This window comes from Mesoplodon bidens (assembly GCF_964165515.1).
Source record: "Mesoplodon bidens genome assembly, chromosome: 19".
Classification (NCBI taxonomy): domain Eukaryota; kingdom Metazoa; phylum Chordata; class Mammalia; order Artiodactyla; family Ziphiidae; genus Mesoplodon; species Mesoplodon bidens.
In genome coordinates, this window is record NC_138179.1 from 35,708,307 (window position 1) to 35,727,578 (window position 19,272).

Consider the following 19,272-nt stretch of genomic DNA (forward strand, 5'->3'; position numbering starts at 1 on the left):
GTCTCTAACTTTGGCAGCCACAAGGGGGCAGGGAAGGGTATTAATTGGGTCAGAAGTCAAGTCCCAAAGCCTTCCTAGGCATAAAGTAAAATAGAAGCTCCCACATCAACCTAGGATTCCAAAAGTCTTCAAAACAGTAATATTGGTATGAAGCAGGAAGATAATATAGAAACATATATAAAATTACAGGCTCATTTGCATGTTGCTAAATATTATCAATGTACAGTCAGGATACACCTTTTCTATTTTATAAAGACTTTTTTACTATCAACACTTAAATATTTTATCTGTGTCATTTTGAGCTATCAAAAAGTATACCCTGGGCTTCCCTGGTGGCGCAGTGGTTTAGAATCTGCCTGCTAATGCAGGGGACACGATTGGTGCCCTAGTCTGGGAAGATCCCACATGCTGCAGAGCAACTAGGCCCGTGAGCCACACCTACTGAGCGGGCGCGTCTGGAGCCTGTGCTCCGCCACAAGAGAGGCCGCGATAGACCCAACACAGCAAAAATAAATTAATTAATTAATAAACTCCTACCTCCAACATCTTCTAAAAAAAAAAAAAAGTATACCCTCTTTTCCACCAAGCAATTGTATGTATCATATACATGATACATTTGTCATATGTATAATACGTTTCTGTTTGTAGATACTCACATATATTTCATAATATAAATTATTCATTGTGTAGATAAGTGGGTTTTTGTTTTTGTTTAAATATTTTCATGTAGAGGTTTTCATCTCATATATATATATATATATATATATATATATATATATATATATATATATATATATATATATATATGAGATGTAGTTGAGGGTAAAGAGTATAGGTTTTTAATATCTCTAGTTTTAACTATTTTAAAAGTCTTTAGAAAATTACATCCTGGTATATCACAGATCTGAATTTGTATAACTCTTTAATCTTTCTGTAACCCCAACTCCAACAGAATCTCCAGTTCAGGAAGTCTTGTATTTTAATCAAGTCAAATTAATATTATGAGCTCTAAATAAGCTACCACAGAGTGCCAATTATAACAATATACTATTTTCACTTCTTAGCTGAGGGGAAAGAGTTAGTGACAGAACCTTGGAAATATTTTTTTTCTGTACATTGAAAGCATATAAGTGAAATGGAATATGATTATTTCAGCCATAAAATTAGCCATGCAGTTCCTGAACGCTTGGGCCATGGGACAAAACACACAATTTCTTGAAAGGAGGCTAAAACATCGTACTGATTATATCAACCTCAAAACAAAGTTTTGATAAATCATTGTCATAGTCATACTAACTCCCAAAGCTGCTGTTTTCTCTACTGAGATTCCACAGAAAACACTTAAAAATCATAGATATTTTAGGTTGTATATGAAATTAAACTCGCTATTGCTTTTCTACCCAAGCATTCATTGAACACTGTGCTCTAGAGCTAAAATTTTAGGAGGAAAATACCAACCTTGATGGTCAATTCAAGCCCTTGATCAAGTTACCATCCCAATGAAATGGCATTTTTCTTTCCCCACATCATGTGCAAGAGGTTTTTTGCCTATCTGGATTTATTTTCTTCGTCATTTTTCCCGTGTTCCTTTTCAGTCGGAATGCAAACTAATGTTGTTTTAAGACTTTTTTCTTCTTTCTTTATTTGCTTACCATGTTCAGCTAGTGGTGGAGGAGAGTGAAAAAAATGTATGAAAGTTCTAATCACAAGGCTATCTTTTAAATGATACCTTCAAACATCCTCAAATTCTACATTTCCCACCTCACTCCCTTATTCTTGACGAATATTTCCCTCTTTTTTATGATTCTCAATATGAACAGCACCTGCATGAACATTTCTGGTTGTAGATACTCCCATATATTTCATTATATAAATTACATATTTTGTAGATAAGTGGGTATTTTGTTTTTGCTTAAGTGTTTTCATGTAGAGATTTTCATGGAATAAGACAGAAAGGAAATCGATTCTAAACTTGGCTTGTTGCCTAATTTATTTTATTACTACCTTATTTTACACCCAGACACAAGTTTGTTTTCATGGCTAAGATAAAGAAACTGGACAAGCGGTTCCCTTCTGTGGGAATTTGGTCTCATTTATGTGACACCAGATTCCCTCCACCCCTTCCTTACCACCACTAGACTCACCTAAAGTGAGCTAAAATATTTATTGGGTTATGAGGGTGAGGATTCTTTTTTCTAAAATTTCATATAAAATAACGGTGCAGTATTGGTCTTGACCAACAGAGTCTAAGGCTCCTTTGTGACCACTAAATGTAGGAAAAACCACAAATTACTGTTGGAGAGGGGCTGGCCTTGGGTTCTGGCTTCAATGACCCCCTCCCCCTAAATTCAAATACCCTGCATCTGTGTAAATAAACATCTCTAGGTGTATGGTAAGGGAATATTTAGCACGAATACGTTTCATACAAAATTAGCAGCAAAGAAAAACTTTAGACTTGTAATTATATGAAAAAAATGTAAGCCATTAGTGTAATTAAGGTGTTTCTTCCTTTTCCCTTAAACAGGTAGAATATGATCCATATTCTTTTTCATGGAGACTCTCATTGACTGAGTTTCCAAAGCACTGTTTTTCTTCTTCCTCCCGTGGAGACTTATAATGATACTTTTATTCTGTCAAGTCTAACATTAAAAGTTTATTGGTTATAAATTTAGCATAGTGTTTCTGCCAATGGGATCTAGGGAGCTAATAGATAAGCTTCTTACTTAGGAGATATTGGCTAGAGGTCTCATAGTTAATCCATAAATAGAAAGGAAATGAATTCAGACAAGATAAAGGCTGAGTTATTTGGCTCTAGAGAGTGTGTCTGTAGCTTTCACCCTCATTTTTCCCGCTATTTGCTGTTCTTCTCCTCTTTCCAGGTTTTGGTGTGAAAACTAGTTTTTTGAAAGAAGGATCGAAAATTCTAGCTCGAAGTCTCATTTAGTGAGGTCGTAACTCATAAAAGTGTGCCTTCAGAATTTCTTACTTTTATTTATCTTGTGCTTGAGTGACCAACCATCCCAGTTTGTCCTGGTTTTAGCACTGAAATTCGTGCATCCCGGGGACCTCCTCAGTTCCAAACAACCATGCTTAGTTGGTCACTCCACTGTATACACTATGTCGGAACCATTGCCTTACGTCTTCCTGTCTGCTATTTTCTTCCTCCATATCTAGATCTTCCTGATGATGAAAGCAAGGTCAAATCCCGTTTCCTGCAAGTAGTCTTCAATCCTCATTCCCTAACTTTATGTGGTTCTTAAACTGTGCTTCACACAATTAAGCTTTTCATTAAAGGCTGTCTTGCCTTGCCTGAGAATTACTTTGGACACATTCTCTACCTTTCACCAAGTATACTCTAACTTACTGTGGAATAGAGTCAAGGAGGTAAAAGTGAGCTTGTCTCTGAATCACTGCTGTGAATCAGGCATTGTACTAGGTACCTGGTCTCATTCACAGCACCATACCCTATGAGGTTGGGATCATTACATCTATTCTACAGAAATCAGTGAAGTTCAGACAGGGTAGTCACTGACCATGCAAACTGAAATCCAGACCTAGCCGGATCCTTCTGATACACCATCTTAGTGCACAGCAAACACGTCTAATGTTTTTGCATTTTTCACAGCTCTGAACAAAGTGTGGAGGCTAAAGCACATTCTCAAGTAATACCTGTCATTGTGTCTACACTGCTCTTCCATTTAGATCTACAAACCCATGCTAATGACGGCAGGGAAGATAATTCTTTTAAAGAATAGTAAATCATAGAAAAATGTGTCTTTTATCCAATTTAAGCAAAGTCGTATTTCATAGATTAGTATTCTAATATCATAAATGTATTCGCTCTATGTCTGTTCTTTTAGACTTAGAAATAAGGTCATAAATGTGTCCTATATCCATAATCTATCTATCTATCTATCTATCTATCTATCTATCTATCATCTATCTATCTTTAAGTCTCGTCATCATTTGACTTTTCCCCTGGCTTTCTTATTTTTCCTTTTTAAAAAATTCTTTAAATCTCCACTACCTAATACAGGAGCCACTAGCCAAGTGTGGTCATTAAGCACCTGAAACTTGGCGAGTCCAAAGTGAGCCATTCTGTAAAATACACTCCAGATTTTGAAGAAATAATAAAAAAATGAGAATGTAATATCATTCATTAGTGACTTTTTATATTGATTACATGTTTAAGTGATAACCTTTTGAATATATTGGGTTAAATAAAACATTATTAAACTTAATTTTGCCTGTTTCTTTTTACTTTTTTAAAAATGTGGCTACCAGAACACTTAAAAATTACATATGTGGCTTGCACCATATACCTACTGACTAGCACTGCTTTGGATAATTTCTAGAGACATCAGGTGATCAATACTTTTTATTCATTTTCCTTTGGGATAATCCCATATTTTAATATAGTCTTATAGAATTTTCCCCAATAAAATGATATATTTAAATATTATATGTTAGGTGTTTAAATTAATAAAATATCAACACATGTCCCTACTCATGGTCAGACAATGATTTTTTTTCTTGATAAAATAACTCATGGTAAAAGGCAAGTTATATAGGTCCCATGAACAAAAGTGTGACAGCGAAATTCCAGTATTGTTTTTGAGGCATGAGGTATGATATTCAAATAAATACATTTAATAAGCCTCTTCTTATTTTGGATTGCTATATGTTTGCCATGGAACTTAACTTTAATCAAATTGACAGTAAATAAAAATAAAGCACAACAAAGTAGTTACTAGGAAAACATAAAACATTTTGGGGGGCAGGGAGAATATTGTACAGTTCAACTATTTTTAAAAACCTTCTTAGATCTGAAATCTGTGATATTCAGACCTGACAAAGTTGTACAGTCTGTAAAATATACTCTTATCAAAGGATGGCAGTAAGTTGCTTTGTTAAAGCTCTAACAGGAAGCAAAGTGCTCCACTGACTTGCAGCTGGTGTGAAAATTGAGAAATTACAAGCAAATGTATTAGTTACTTCTAAATGATATAGCTTTCTACAGTTCCATTGCCAAACCCTAGCCAATAGGTTAATAAAAAACCATAGGAGAGGAAGGGGGTGGGGATGGGTTCATTGTGTGTATGTGTGTGTTTGTGTGTGTGTGTGTGTGTACTAAAGTTACAGAATCCCCTTTGGGCACTGAACAAGTTCCCCGAGATAGTCTGGGATTTCCCACTCCAGGGAACCCAGCAGGCTCTCTGTTTTAGTAGCTGAGGCGTTCTGGAGTTAAACAGTGCAGGTAGCAGCCTTTTTGAGAAGTCCCTCCATTTTTATTATTCTAATTTCTTATTTAGGAGCCTCTGAGAAAAGCAAGGTTTCCTGATTTAAAGAAAAGAGACAAAAACCTGAGTGTGACAGGTGTAGACTTCTGTCACTAAAGAAACAATGACTATCAGGGTCATCACATAATTCTTGGACACCTCAAGATGTTTCTTGTCAGCAGAGCGCTGGAGCAGGCATTCAGAGAGGAACTCAGGTGTAAGGCACCTGCAGCAGCCTTATCAGCAAGGCGGCATTTGGCACTGTCTCTAGGGATGTGGTCACACCGCTCAGGCTCTTTGATCTCAGAACCTTCATCTCTGAACAGCGGAGAAGCATATTCCTATTTACTTTTCTCTTGCTCCGCACCTGAAAATGACTCTCAGTACACTCATAAAATCATTGATGATGATAGCTTCCTGAGGATCAAACACTCTCAGAGTATTTTAACAAATAAAAGTAATATTGATAATAGAGTCCTTTTTTTAATCTCTTTCAGGAAATGGCTGATACAGCAATCGAGTTTTACAATGAGAATTAATAATGTAGAATTTCTGGGCTTCCCTGGTGGCGCAGTGGTTGAGAGTCCGCCTGTCGATTCAGGGGACGCGGGTTCGTGCCCCGGTCCAGGAAGATCCCACGTGCCGCGGAGCGGCTGGGCCCGTGAGCCATGGCCGCTGAGCCTGCGCATCCGGAGCCTGTGCTCCGCAATGGGAGAGGCCACAACAGTGAGAAGCCCGTGTACCGCAAAAAAAAAAAAAAAAAGCCCAGTGAAGATCCCTGGGAAGAGCTGTTCCCGCTCCCCACCCCGAAGAAATGGAGCTCTTTAAAAAAAAAAAGAAAAAAAAATAATGTAGAATTTCTGACTAAAGTGTGGAGTGGAGAGGCATTTGGTACCTGCAACTCTCTATTGGGTAAGTAGCGTCTCTTGCAGGTGTAACAATTAGCACAGGCATTTATTAAGCACTTACTGTGTGACAGGCATGCTGCCTGGCCCTTTACATGCACTATCCTCCTAATAGATCTATGATAAGGTGCTATTATTATCTCTTTTTTAGAGCTGAGAGAATTGGATTCAGTAAGAAATTAGCCTAAGGTCAACATTTAGTGACTGGAGAAGGTGTATGGGCCAGAAAGAAGTATTCAGTGTTTTTCCCACCTTGGGCATGCATCTGTTCACTGGGGCAGCTTAGTAAGTCACAAATCTGCGTTCCAGCATTGGAGGCTCCGATACAGTGTGTGGGATAGGGTCTGGTGATCTGATAAATTTAGAAGGTCCTTGAGGGAATCTGATGGAAATGAAAACATCAGAACCACTGATCCGATACCATAGTGCTTAGAGGCCAATTTCTCTGCCACTGTCATTTGTGACTCTGCATCTGTGACTGCTCTTGGATCTGATTTAGTTTTTTGAAAGCTTTAGTGATTAATGTGGAAGCCTCCCCCTTTTGGCAATGTATTCAGCAGTTGCCTGGTTTATATGCTTCTTCCTCTTGGCAGAAGTCAGCATTTGCATTGTTTACCAGCCTCCCTGTGTGGAGAGATTAGTTATTTATTTCTTAACCTTGGCTTCAGTGATTCTGCTGATAGGAATCATGCCAGAGAATGAGTGTAGACTTTCATTCTCAAATTAGAGGCTTGGGCTGCTCTATACAAATGATACTCTAGCTCAGCCCTCAAAGTCCACAGAAAGCCTTTTCAATAGTTTGTATACACCTAATTCCAGCCCCCCACTTCCTTTTCCATTCTGAAGAAAGGATAAAATTCTTAAACCACCTGGTAGGGTGGGGAAGATTAGACATGGGGGTTACAATACAGGATGAGGGAATAAAGTTGGTCCCTTTTGGCCTCTCTCCAGCTTCCTCTGCCCTCTGGTTTTTGAGATGTAGAAGTGTAGTGGGTTTAGATTAATGTATTCTTGGGGTTATTTCCTGTTTCAAAGAAAAAGAAGGGATGTCAGTGGTGTCTGATATCAAATAATTTAACCAGAAGGGGAGGTAAGCTAAAGCAAAGGAAGGTCTAGGCTTATTTTTCAACAGGCTAAAATGAAGAAAAGGAAAGCTTCAGGTATCACTCATTTTGATCCAAGCCTTGTTGACTAAACACGTATGAGGTACTTTGAAACGTACTCACTACAGTGTGGGCTGGAAATAGACGGGTATTGAACGGACTTCACACCAAAGGCACTGTACTGTGTACAAACGGGGGTGAAAGCTGGTGCCTGCCTTTAAGAGTTTTAATCAATTGTAGGAGGGAGGTAAAAATTTTGTGAAACTTGCTTCAACGGAGTATAACAGAGGCGGGTATAACAGAGGCAGAGGGTGCTGTAAAGTTATTGATACAACGGGCAGAAAACTGTGTTCTGACCAGCGGGATTAGATGATAAAGGAGTTGGCTTTTGATGTCCCAACTGACTCTCACAAAAGCTTCAGCTACACATTCCCCCTGGAAGAGTTCGGGGGTCATGCTGACAGAGGAGAGAAGAGTCCTGTGGGGAGATGGTGGGGGGCAGGGTGGAGCAGCGTAGGAAAGCGGACTCTCAGGAAAACTTTCAAACGTCTGTCACAAAGGAGATATGGTTGTGACTTTCTGGGATGTAGCAGGAACTATTTAAGAGAAGAAACCAAACAAAGGTGCAGAAGATGTATGCTGATCTAAGCTACATGGCAGTTTTCTGATCCCAAGGGTTGACTGAATGGACTAGTTTTCTAGGGCTGCTGTAACAGAATACTGCAAACTGGGTGGTTCAAAGACAACAAAAATGTATTCCCTGAGTTCTGGAGGCAAGAAGTCTGAAATCGAGTTGTCAGCAGGAAGAATCTCCTCCATGCCTCTCTCCTAGCTTCTGGTATCAGCTTTTAGTGTTCCCCGGCATTTAGACTTCCCACTCAGATCTCTGCCTCTGTCTTCACATGGCATGCTTTTGTGTGTGTGCCTGTGTCTCACGTGGCCTTCTTCTAAGGACATCAGCCATTGGAATTAGGGCCCACTGTAATCCAGTATGACCTCATCTCAACAAATCACATCTGCAAAGACCTTATTTTCAAGTCAGGTCACATTCTAGAGTTCCAGGTGGACATGAATTTTGGAAGACTATGCTGTTTGCCCCAGTCCACTGGGTCAAGTTTTTGAGAATGCTGTTTAAGGACCAAAACATTATTAACTGTTTTGGATAATTTCCAGAATTCCGTAAAACCTCAGTGGAGGGGAACATGGATGAGGTCAAAATCTTAGAACTGAAAGCTCTTTGTAATTCAAGAGATGAAAGCTCTTGTCATGGGGTGGGGAACCAGGAAGTCTTTTGGCAATAATAAGCCCACTACGGGAAGATGGAGAAATGTATGTTTCACAAGACCTGGCAAAGGGGAAAGATTGCTTTCAGGTAGGTAGCTGCCCTAGTCTTCTAAATGGAAATGCTTGTCCCTTCTATCCTCAGACAGGTTATATGTACCGATTCCCAAACTGCAATGGTTCTGAGGCACATTGATAGTCCTAGAATATTTTTTGTATCTGTGAGAGAAGGGTCAAGCAGTCCTCAGTCCTGGTTATTTTTAGTAGCATTGAAGTTAGAACTAGTATAAAAATGAGTATTGAGTGGGTGGGGAGGATTTTATAAGTGGAGAAGAAGAGCTCCCGAGCTGAAGTATCAGCAGAATTCCAGAAGTGAGCAAGTGAATGTTTTTGTTCAGCATTTCAAATTGTCCAGTTTGGCAAAAGTGCACTCACATAGTAAGATCTAATGGGACATGATTCTAAAAAGTTATGTTGTGGTCAGATAGAATGACAGGTTAGGAAAGGAATGTGATCTCATGTATATAAATCATAGATAGTATCCAAGATATTTAAACAGAGAGGTGGCAAGACCGGGTCATGTGACAGATTCTTCTTGGGGGAAAAGGGATGAATGCAAAGCCATTTTTCAGTAAGGATCTGAATAACCCGTATAAGAAGTAATGTGTACCTGCACTAGGATGGTGGTCATATGAGTAGAAATAAGACATTCTAGAAAAATTTCAGAATTGAAAATCTGGAAATCATAGGTTTTGAGAATAAGGCATTGAGAGAAAGGAAAGTTCAAGATTAATTGGACTTCCAGTGGGATAGATTGAATGATAAAATAAATAATAATATAGTTAACCAAGAAAAAGGAACCTAGGGGAAAAGTACACTTTTGTTCATTTCTGTTGTTTGTTTGTAGGCGAGATCATGCATTTGATTCTAGATATATTGAAGTTATGGTGCCAGTAAGCCATCCATAGACAGATGTTTAGGTGGAAGCTGAAATATTGATATAAAATCTGAACCTTGTTAGAAATGCCAGGGCTTAAAATGTAATTTGGGAGAGTGCCACAAGAAAGTGTTAGCAATATGCATAGATATGTTTCTCAGGTAGCAGGTGTGAAGGGAGGAGGAGAGAGAACCAGGTATTGAAACTTCAGTAGAAACCTACATAGAAATGTAAATTGAAGGAGCCAATTAATGTAATAGAGACGATGACCTATGGAGGATGAACCAAAAATAGTGTCATAGGAAATGCAGGAGGATTTCCAGTTGCTTCATATGCCAACGGGATCAAAGGAACTGGGTTGAGACAAGCTTTGTCAAGCTTATTATCATTTGGTACTTGTGCAAATCATTTTACATCTTGGAGCCATAGTTTCTTCGTTTATAAAATGGGAGCAATACCAATGTAAGAATTAAATGCAGTAGTGGATATGAATGTAGAACATCATGAAATGCATTAAATATTACTATTATAGAATGTTTGGGATGTTTGAGAACTGATTAGAGAGCACTGAGATTGTGGCACATTGGACATCCTTGTGTCTGCTTAGAGAATGCTTTCTCCAAAGTGGTCAGAACAGGCTGGAGCAGGTTATGGACAAAGGTAACATGTGAAAGAGCAGAAACAGTGAGTGTAAGCTATACTTCTTAGATTTTTAGCAATGGAGGGAGGGAAGAGCATGAGATGGTAGTTTGAGAAGGAAGCAAGCTTGGAGGAGGTTTATTTTGTTTTTTCTCTTCAGGATTTGGTTACATGAGAACATATGTGTATACTGAGCAGAAGTCTGGAGACTAATTATAAAACAAAAGAGACAAGTATGTGGAAATTCTAATACTAGGTAATAGAATGAAGTGTGATGTGGAGTTAATAGGACAAGAAGAAATAAGCCCAGGTTAAAAGTTGGTTTTGAAAAACAGTAAGGGTCTACGTATGTGTGTGTGTGTGTGTGTGTGTATATATACTTTTTTTTTAAATAACAACAAGAAAAACAAACAAGAAAGAGGACTAGAAAAGGCTGATTGGTTTAAGAAAGAAATTCTGAGATGGAGAGGTGAAATACAGAAAGATTTTATAATGGAGGAATTCTGTTTTGTCAGCAAATTGAAATAGGAGACTCGAGGAAGTGAGGGATGAAATAAATGGAGGCTTCTGGGGATAGCGTGTTTGAAATGCCTGTCATTGGTCCACAGCTGGGAGCACAGCCAAACTAACTAAGCTTGGGGGGGGGGGCGGTCAGAAGGACTGGGGAAAGGAGGATAAAGTTAAATAACTAGACGTTTCCACCGTGATTCTGAATAGGTTCAGTTGGAGTGGAAAAGTGGGAAAGGTGAACGGAGAGAAAAATCCAATCAGGCACGTAAAATGTTTAGATCAGCAGCTTCTGATTCTTTTTTTTTTTAATTTTTATGTTTTATAGAAAAGATATCAGGCCTTTTATTTTTAAATTTGCCTTTTTCAATTGCACAGGACTGGCTACTGGCCATACCAAGAAAATAGTCATCTGGCCTCAGGAGAGTCCAGGAGACAGTCCCACCGTAAAGGAGAACTGACCAAATGGGTAATGGTAAGTAGGGAAAACAGGAAGGTTAGCCTTTTCTGTGATTTGGTTAGAAGAGATGGAAACGATCAGCCCGTTGTTATTAAGAGAAAGATGGAGCAGGCCCACCAGCAGGGACTGAGGTACGAGAAAGAGGGATCATCCAGCCCTGAGAAGAGATGGCCAGTTGCCTCTGTAGTTCTGGTTCATGTGTATCCTTAAATAAATCCTATCTGTTAGGGAGCCTAATTAAGAAGCCAACCTTGCATATCAGGGTTAAAAATAAAGCCTCGGGCTTCCCTGGTGGCGCAGTGGTTGAGAATCTGCCTGCCAATGCAGGGGACACGGGTTCGAGCCCTGGTCTGGAAAGATCTCACATGCCGCGGAGCAACTAGGCCCGTGAGCCACAACTACTGAGCCCGCGCGTCTGGAGCCTGTGTTCCGCAACAAGAGAGGCCGCGATAGTGAGAGGCCCGCGCACCGCAATGAAGAGTGGCCCCTGCTTGCCACAGCTAGAGAAAGCCCTCGCACAGAAACGAAAACGCAACACAGCAAAAATAAATTAATAAAAATAAAAAAAAAATAAAGCCCCAAAGAGCAGGGACCACACAAGTCTGATGAGTTCTGCGAACGGCTGCATTGTGAACCTAATTCTTCATGTGGGTTCACCTTCTGTGGGAACTTGGACCATCTTTCATCACCTTTGTGGCAATCTGCTGCAACTCCTAGGCCATATGCAAACCTAACACACCTGACCTGAGTTTTGAATACACAGCAACAGTGAGGCAGTGTCTCCTTAAGATAATTGTTTCCAATCTTTGAAGAGTAAGTAGCGAAGCTGCTGAGTGCTTATCTCAAATCGTTGTCTTTCACATTAGATACAAAAACTATTTGGAAAATAGCACCACAGAAAAGCCCCTCCTTCCTTCAGCACGACACAGATTTGGGTTGTTGTTAGCTAAACTCTGATGTGGGTGTACACAATCCACTGAATTGACAGCCCTGGCAAGGCTAACAGGGACCTGGAGCCTTTGGGTTTTGCCTGCAAAGTGATACATCCGTAGTATCCCAAAGAGAGGTGAGGAAACGTAGAGGCTCTCAGATTTCTTTCTTCTTTGTTCCTTTCTCCTTCCTGTTGGATGTTGGGAGGGGTCGACCAGCCCCCAGGGATTAAGACATTCAAAGTAGCCAGTAATTTCCATAATAGGATTCAGTGATCAGACTCAAAAGCAAAGAACAACTAATAGGAAAGGATAAGAAGGATGGATGGTTGTGACAGAGTTGGGCTCTGTGAGCTGGGAAGTAGTTCTGAAGAGAGCATTCTGTGAGCCCTTAAGATGTACACAGATACTAGATATTATTTAAAAGTGAGGAAGTCTCTATGGGTTAATGTCTTCAGGGAATAATTTCTAAGCCATGATGGGCTACAAGATTAAAGAACAAAAAGAACATTTCAAAAGTGAGAAAAATGGAAGTGGGATAAAAATTCAGCGTCCAGCTGTTGAAAGAAATTTTCGGAAGAGCAAATGGAGCTCTGAGAACAGGCAGGAAGAACCCGAGGCCAGATTCATTGCTGAGCTTGACTTTAAATGAATCAGTGTTGTGTAGGGCCATGTTTACAATTTTTTCTGAAAAAGGTATTAGCTTACTTCTTTCATGGAAGAAATACTAAATAAGGAGTTTGGGTTGAAAATCAATCTCTGTCTCCCTCTGTCTCTGTCTGTCTGTCTGTCTCTCTTCCTTCCTAATATATATCTTAACCCATCTCAGACTCACTGCATGTCCTCTTAACCATATTTCTGTATGTATTTTTATGTTTTAGGTAGTGATGTAATAACACTAATGATTCCAGTGTGGAGGTTAAAAACAGGTTAGGGCATCAAACCAACCAAGTTTCAATTCTCCATCTGTTGATCTCTGTTAAGTCACTTAAACTTTTGAGCCTGGGTTTTTTCTTTTAAGACAATTTTTTTAGAGCACTTTTAGGTTTACAACAAAATTAAGAAAGAGCGCAGAGGTTTTCCATATACACTGCCCCATACATGCTTAACACCCCCTTATCAATATCACCCATCAGGATAGGGTATGTTTTTTTACCAAGGATGAACCTGCATTGACACATAATCACTCAAAGCCCATAGCTTACATTACAGTTCACGCTTGGTGTTGTACATTCTGTGAGTATGGACAAAAGTAGAATGACCTATATGCATCATTATAATCATAGTGAATAGTTGCACTGCCCTAGAAGTCCCCTGAGCTCTATCTATTCATCTCCCCTTCCCTAGCTCCTGGTAACCACCAATCTTTTTGTCACCACAATTTTGACTTCCCCAGAATGTCATGCATGTTGGAAACATACAGTATGTAGCCTTTTCAGATTGGCTTCGTTCACTAAGTATAATATGCATTTAAGGTTCCTCCATGTCTTTGAATGGCTGGATACCTCATTTCTTATTAGTGCTGAATGATATTCCATTGTCTGTGTATACTGTACTGTATTCATCCAATCATCTATTGAAGGACTTCTTGGTTCCTTCCAAGTTTTGGCAAATATGAATAAAGCCACTATAAACATCTTTGTGCAGGTTTTTGTGTGGACATAACTTGGGAGGATTACAATAATATAACATATACACATTCATACATACATACATATTCACACATACATACATATACATACATATACACACAAATGTGTGTGTAGCGTAGTGTGTGTGTGTGTGTGTGTGTGTGTTTGTAAGTAGGTAAGAAATAGTGCCGATGAGGTGAAGTAGAAAAGAAAAGCAGGTTACTTTTTAATAGAAGAAGTGCCTAAGCATTCTAACGTGATCTTATGTATATATTTTAAAGAAAAACTAAAAACAAAAACAAAAAATAGAAAAATGTACAGAAATATTATGACACACCAGCTTACACCTAAATCTCACTACTCAGATTTAGAAAGGTTTTTTTTTTCTTTTCTAAATTGGCTTTAGATTTAAAATATATGTGTGTGTGCGCGTGTGCGCATCAGTACCAGAAATAAAACATTTGAAAATAGTGGATATTAGTAGTAGTGCCCTTTTTAAACTGACTTATCAGTCTTTATACTGAGTACTAATCTCTTATTGGTTCTAGATTATGGTTTAATGCGGTTATACCATCTCTTTTTGTTTTGAAATAACCACATTTATTAAGCTTTTTTTTAATGCTTTAAGCCTTTGATTAAAATTGTGTTTGGTATAGTTTATGCAATTCCAGTGGCTCTCAAAATTCAGCATGCGTAATAATCATTTAGGGAGTTACTTAAAAGTACAGATTTCCTGGCCTCTCTTAAAGATTAAGGGGTTCTAAGGTAGAACATGAGCAAAGTAAGTTCTTTAAAGAAAAGAGTCTCATGCAAGGTGATTGACAAATACACTTTGGGAGATACTCCAGTGCCCCATATAGGAATTATCCTTGGTCAGAAAACCAGAAGACTGCCCTCCACGGAATCATTTTCCTTTTTTTATTCTTTTGGAAATTCTTGTCTGAAGCAGCTGTGAATCTGGGGACACGCATAGAGATACATGTTCAGAGTCACTCTGCTAGTGGTACGGGAACTCTGTCTCTTTTCAGTCCTTCTCAGTGTTCCTGGAATAACCAGGCTAACACCCTCGGTGGAAGTACAATCCACATTGAAACCAAAAGTGTAGACCATGAAAAAAATTCCTGCTAAGGTATATTTCCATTATTTTATTCCTGACTTCTGGTGATTGTTTTAAAATGATTCCTCCAAACAACTATTGTGAAATGAAAGTAAGTAGAGCATGGAGTGTTTAAGATATAGGTTTTTAATGAAAATAAGGTAAGGGATAAAGAAAAGTTGTAGAACACTGTGAAAATCTGAGGCATTGGGAAAGATTTCTTTTTTTCTAATTTTAAGGAATTTAAGAGAGATTGGACCTAGGTATTTTTCTTGTTCACAGCCAGATTTATTTCCCTTTCGTATTTATGAGCAATATCAAGTGTTTTAATGTTGTGGATTTGTCCTGAATCCATTAATAAAGTGGCTTCCTGTCTTAGCTTAGGTAAGCTATTCACCTAATTTAGGAAATAACTGATCCATGTTTTGAGACAAAGCTCTTTTGTTTAAAGGACCTTACGATTAGAATGACAACCAAGGGACATTTGACCCAGATCCCAGAAAGTCCTGAGAATGGATTTCCTCTGTTTAGCACATGGCTGCAGTTGAAAACATTAAAGCAGAAGAGAAATGTCCAGGAGGAAAGCTCTCACGGACCATAGCAGAAGTAGCAGAACTGATATATTCTTTCCAACAGCTTTTGTTGATACTCCTCAGAGGAATAGATGAATTCTAGTTAGGTGTTTTGGTGAGTTTCATTAGGAAGTTGACTCAGGTCTGTACTGCTTGTAGAAGCCAGACAGAGGGCAGGAGTCCGACTCACAAATCTTTAGGAAGTGTTGAAAGCTGAGTCATGTCAGACGTGTAAATCCTGTTGCAACAAAGAGCCCGCGTTTGCTTCTTTTGGACAGATACAGAAAGAAAAATTTAGATGTAAACTGAATATCAAAATGGAGGCTGAATGAAATGAATGAAAAGCACGGTGTAGGACACGGAAAATCTCCCTTTCTGCCCTTTTGGGGTCCCACTCTACCTGAAAGATTCTTTATTCTTCCCCTCCCCACAGCCCAACAGCCTCACTCTCATCCATCAGAAGGAATCAACAGGAAACGTCAGGACCACATCCGAACTCAAAGGGTAAATGATATGATGTATACTCTTTGGAGAAAGGTGTACCCTAAACTCTAAGACGAGCATTACCTTTGTACTGAGAATGGTTAAAATGGTCTAAAAATGAGCAATGTTTAAAGAGATATCACCTACCTTTGCTGAATTTCAAGCTGCTGTTAAAGATAACGGATGTGTTTCGGAAAGTCAGTGTGATTCAAGTGAGTAACAAAAGTAGCTTTCCAAATGAACAATATTATAGAATCTCAAGGGCCTCAAACATACATGCATAGGTTTGTCAAGAGCCTTTATAAAACATATAATTTCTGTTTAATAATTAATTGGTTGGCAGAAAATTCTTCAGTGATTTTTTTTTTCCACGAACACAGAGAGCCAGGGTGTTAAATGAAGAGTAAAATTTAGGGGCTGAGACTTCAATCTGGTCAGCTTGGACCATATAGCATCATGAATGGCACGTGTCTCATCTTGCTCCTGACCTCTGTCAGTAAATATCTGACTGGTGGAACTGGTGAGGGCCTGAATAGTAAATATTTTACCAGGGGAAATGGGAACTCCTCTTTGCTCGGTCCTTCCCTTACATTAAACATAGTAATTTATATTAGCTGGGAACCAGGTAATTCTCTATGTACCCCGTCAATAATTAGTCATCAGTTCGAATCCTAAATCCTGCTTATATCACAAATAGGACACACTTTTCTTTCTTTCTCTCTCTCTCTCTTTTTTTTTGGCCAGATTGGGATAAATTTACAAATTGGCTAATGGAGGATTCAGCCCTCAACTGAGAAAAATTGGAAGCCTTAGGTTATATATGGTGCACATGGATAATTCATTCTCTGATAACAAGGGCATCAACAGAGTAATCTTTTTTCCTCTTCTCCTTCCCATCAAACTCCATCTTTCTTTAAGTGATGAAACAAGTGAGACCCTAGGCTGGGCTGTGGATTCCCTGCTACCCAGCTTTTAGAGTACTTGGTGGAGCCTTTCCTCTTTTTCCTCTGAGGGGCAACAGCTGGTTTTCATTATGCATCAGATTATGATACACACCAAAAAGAAAATGGCCAAAATGAATATAAAAAGGAGTTCTGGTAATACTGTGGTTTGTTCCTGGGGGTGTCAAGGTGAAGAATCCATCCTGTTCTTCAGACCACTGTAAACTTAATCCGTTTCATCATACACAGGAGTGAAATTCAGCAGTGTTTTCTTAAGAATCTCTGTCGCTTTTATTTACTGTGGGAGAGGCCCCTTGGTCTTTCTTTCTTCTTCCTTTGGTGTAACACTAATGCACTTTATATGTCCTTTAATCTCAGTTCCAGTTCTGTCAATATTTGAGCTTATCTTAAAACGAAGAGCTCCAAAGGAGGGTCAAAGAAAGTAAATTCTCACTCCGGAAGGCAAATAACAATTATTTCATTAAACATCCAAATCACAAAGCACCCCTTGGACCACATTTTGACATAAACAAGAGGGGGCAGTTTCCCCCAAATCCGTCCTTTTTTGATGAACATTTAAAAAGTCCCAAGTTTTCTAATAGGGGGCTAATTTTCTGAAAATGTATTGTTCTACTAACAGTGAACAGTAAATTCAGTGACAAATAACTGTAAGATCTCTGTGTGTGTCTCTATCTTTGGAATGTCTATTCCTGATGGTGAGAGATGGGTAGTAGGGACCCAGGTATTGATCCCAGTTTGGCCCTCTGTGCTTCCCTAGTAAAACACCCCTGGAAAGAGCAGCTCATCAATTCACATCTTTCACAGAAGCCAAGCAATTCGTATCGCCCTTTGGTCCTTCACACTGTGATGCAGACAGAAATACAGACTCAAGTTTAGTCCACGATTATGAATTCCGCCAGAGCCGTCATTGTTGCTCAATTATTTCTTTTCCCCATAGCTTCTACTTTCATAAACTCTGAAGCCTGTGTTCTCATAATAAAAGTGAACTCAACCTCAACCAAAGCATTGGATTAAGACACGCTTTTGGTTCACCTACTGTAGCTTTTCAAACAATAGGCGGGTGACCAGGTGTGGCAGGTAGGTGTTTGCTGTTAAGTGGGGCTTTCACACTCTCTGTAGGGCAGGAAAATACACCCCCCACACACACATACACACACACACACAAACATGTACACAAACATATACTATTAAAAATGGAGGTGCCAGGAGGTTTTTCACACTCTCCCTTCCTTCTGGGTTCTAGCAGGGAGAGTAAAGAGATGCAAACATTCTTTTAGCATAATAACTTAGGGGATTGTTCATACAGTGTGAAAATTCAGTTGGTTTGCAGATTCCACACTTTGAGGGCAGATTCCACACACTGTCTCTTTTCTTTTTTCCTTCTTTTGACTTTTACGCCATTGGTGACTCTGGCTCCATCCTGCTGGGAAGCAATTAGTGCTGAAGGCATGACAACCAGCACAGAAGTGGCAAGGGCCATAAGGGTGGGGAGCAAAAAGGAAAAGCAAAAAGAAGGAGGGGGCCATGGGGAACTAAATAACGGAACCTGGAAGTAGGGGCAGCTTCCTCTGGATGATGCTAATGGGATAGCTCTATGGGGACACCAAAGGTCAAGTACTGAGAGCTTGAATTTGCAAAGAAACTAAAAAAGTCAAATCTAGTGGAAAAGGAGAGAGAGTACTGTCCAGTAGAACTTTCTGCAATGGGCAATATCCTATAATCCACACCGTCCCAAGTAGCAGTAGCAGCCATTAGCCACCAGTGGCTGGCGAGCACACTCAATGTGGCTGAGCAATTTTTGGGTGAAAATGAGTGTTTTATTTAATTAATTTCATGTAACTTGAGTAGCCATATGTGGTCAGTGACCACCATACTGGGCAGTGCAAGGGTAGAACAATCACTCAAAGGACTCATCTCTTCTTGTGAACCTTCTAGCAAGTTGATACCAAGACATGAATCCCAAATAAAGGATTGTTTTATATATTATTATGGAGTCTTTGTAAGCACCTGGCTAATATAAAGAGCATTTGTGAGATGGGTTTCCCTTCTAGTCTATAGTAGGCCTGGATATATTAATAAATGTAGGTATGCAAACAAAATGGTATCAGAACTATCCCAGCAGAAGGCATGGTGAGCAAAGGGTATGGAATCAGATGTAACTGACCTTCCATCCTAATCTCACCACTTTTTGTTCTGTGACCTTGGGCAAGACACTGAATCTATATCATCCTTTCTTTTTTCATTTGCCAAGATGGAATTAATATGCCCCTATTCCTTTGAGTGTTATGATGATTAAATGAAGTGAGTTTACCGAACATTATAATAGTTATTTTTCCCCTTTTGGCTACTTCTGATGTTTAATCACAGACAATTTATCCCAGGGTCATTAGAGACTTAATATAATAACAATAATGATAATTACAATAACTAGAACAACAATGACAGTAAATTCAGTTAGCAAGTCATTTTATTATATTTTGTTTGCACC